This window comes from Crocodylus porosus, unplaced genomic scaffold (assembly GCF_001723895.1).
Source record: "Crocodylus porosus isolate Cpor-Errol unplaced genomic scaffold, CroPor_comp1, whole genome shotgun sequence".
Lineage (NCBI taxonomy): Eukaryota > Metazoa > Chordata > Crocodylia > Crocodylidae > Crocodylus > Crocodylus porosus.
The window spans coordinates 9241731-9244847 of record NW_017728916.1 but is presented as its reverse complement, the minus strand read 5'-3'; positions in this window follow the sequence as shown (position 1 = coordinate 9244847).

Below are 3117 nucleotides of genomic sequence, written 5' to 3'. Positions count from 1 at the left end.
TATATATATTTATATCTTCACAGATGGTAAGTTGCTCAGAAATCTTTGAACAATAAACCCAAAATGTGGGTTTTGTCAAAATCTGCCCGAACCATGCAGTTCTTCCAGTAAAAGATATCACTCACAAAAACCCTTGCCCCTCACACCAACCCAAGGTATTTGTTTTTACACGGTCCTTGTGATGGAAAGTTTCTTGATTCGAAGCAGTTTGCAGCTGAATGCTGTTTGAAAACAAGGCCAGCTGAGCAGTAAATGACATCACACGTAATCCTTCATTCATAAGAATAAGCAAAGTGTCCAGAAGATACAAGCGTCCAAACATGTTACTCTCATGGGCTTTGCTCATGCAAAGACTTTTTATACACATGCTTAACTTGATTAAGCGCTGGGGGGGTCGTCCTGGCGCCTCGGCCTCCCATCTGACTGCTCCCACCAAACGTCCTGCCGGTTTAGCCCGATCAAGACGATGCTTTAGTCTTTGTTGTGGTTAAGAAATACCTCCCAAGGAATTTTTTAAAATTAGGTATTAGTGGCGAGATGCTTCTGAAAGTACGGAAAGAATGGAGTCTGCGACTGTGAACCAGTCTGTGTTTGTAGTCGTTGCTTTTCTGTTTTAGTCCAACAACTTCAGTACAAACCTTCGGTGACTTTTACATATTCGTAGAGTTTTAGACAGTGAGATACAGTCCGTTATCCTTACGGAAACCCCGTTTCTCCATCTAGAAGCTGACACACACATGTATATCTATATAGAGAGATATACATCTCTATATATCTCCATAGATAGATAGAGAGATATATCTAGTTTGTTTTGAAAGATGCTTTTTGGATTCCCAGAGATTCTCCCCGTGACCGAAGTTGTGCTTGGCTTTTTCTTCTTTTCTTTTACGCATTTGCATAGTTTAGCACATTTCCCTGAATCCTCCTCAGCAGGAACAAGGTCAAACAATGGCTCTAATTCCTGAAGGAAACTGAAGTGGAGGACACAGTGGAAGGGGAGCTCTGAGCACAGCATTTAGACGATGAATCAGTAACCAAGATGAGGCAGAAAAGAGGAAATTATCTGTAACGTGAAGAAGGAGAGCAGCAAAGAAAAAAGCAATTTTGGCCTTTCTTCTTCTCAGCATGGGTGTCTGCGGACAGCTAGTTTGTTCACAAACCCAGCTTTCTGCATATCTGGTACTGGAACAAAAATACATCTAATCTATGCTTTCACAGAATGCAACTTGCTGGGACACATCTCTACGTACATATAGATAACATTTTGTTTTCATCAGTCCTGTCTTAGTGCAGACCACTACAGCTTTGCTGCGATAATAAGCCACTTCTTTGACAATAATGCCGTGATCTATAAATCACGGGTTTTTGAAAAGACCCTCAAAGGGCACCACTTTTTTCCTTAGCTATCTGAGTTAGGTGGAACAAAACCATTCTATTAAGTAGCCTTCCACCACAGTTTTTTTTCCCTGTGATTGTAACATTTTTAATACTGGACAGATTTGCAATGCCTTAGTATTCTGTTTTAAAATCCCCCAAATTGTCAGCAGAAGGATAGAAAAACACCACTAAGAATTGACTCTAATATATGCAGCACATTTCTGTGGGATTCTTCCACGCCCCCCCTCCCTATTTCTTGAAAGCAACATTCATTTTTAACTGGCAGATAATAGAAATACTTACTGTTTTTTTCAGTATTTATTGTGCAAATTAATTATCTTCTTTGCGTGTCACTTAAAAAAGAACATGGTGCAAGGAAAATTCCCATACAAAAAGTTTTCAAATATTAATATACAGTATAGACCACACACTACTTTAAGAGAGTAAGTTAAGAAGAAATATGTGCATGGAGTTCCTTCGCTTTCTGTTTTACATTTAATGTGAACCCACCAGGAGATTTTAATAATGATATAGTTATAATCATTCCAGGTAACGTTGTGATCTCTATTTAAGTTTTAAAAGCACGTGAACACTAGCAATCTTTTCCTGTCCTGCATTATGGCTTTTGCGTATTTGGGTGATAGACCCCTAAATTACCAAGGTAGATGCTCAAGAATAAGTTTAGGTTTTTATTGTAGCTAATTCCAAAAAAAGCTCCCCAAATTCTCCGTGTTGCTCCGTTGTTTTTGGCTAGACAAATATTTGCCATCCCAAGTGAAAGAGTAATGAAGTGTTCACATCTATATAACACTGGATAAAAAGTTTTGAGGGCCCTTCCATTTGTAAGGGAGGCACAAACCGCTGTGTTTCTGGATCAAATGACAAAATAGCATCTGAAATATTTGTGCCTCTCGAGAGCCCTCCCATTCTGCTCAGGGAGGGCTCGGCCACGGCGGCTTTGTTTTAGGCCTCGCACACCCACACTGAGAAGCAGCCGAGCTCTGCAGAAGTCTTCGTTAAAATGTGAAAGACCTGGGCTCTGGACTTCAAAAAAAGAAATTAAACAGTAGTAAATACACGCTGAACAAAAGCTCTTTTCTAGTTGTGTAACCCACGTAATACTGATAGATTACTCCCTGGTTTCCATGGGGACCTTTTTGTTCTAAGTTAAGATACCAATGGTTAGGGTTAAATGAGGCACCTAATATTATTTCTGAATTAAAGGGAAGGGTTGTGCTCACAGGGGAAATTGTTAATTATTTATTGATATTTTTAAAGGTGATTACACCTAATCCTCTTTCAAGGACTGCCTCTCGCAAGACACAATTAGCACATTTTTATCATTCTTGTAAAGTTGGGGGTTGGGGGCGGCGTTTTAGCCTCCTGACAACTTGCCCGAGCCGCACCACAGAGAACGTGCTGGGTCCCCAGGCAAATACCCCGCAGCAAAGGATGAAAGGGATTCCTTCTTGCCCCCCAGCCCATAAACCCACAGGGCTTTGCATTGTGGCTATTTCAGGTGTTAATTACTGGGAAAGCAATTAGCCACATAGGAGATGACTGTTCTCATGGCCTCCCATAAGGTGCGGGCGTGCGGGCGTGTTTGCAGAGGGGCAGGGGCTGGGGCGGCCAGGCGGGGCAGGGGCACGGCTTTTCGCCCCAGCAGGACGCGAGGGTTTGGGGGGGTCGCTGGCTCTGCTCTTCCCAGCGCTTGTTTTGCGGGAAGGTCTTTGTTCTCCA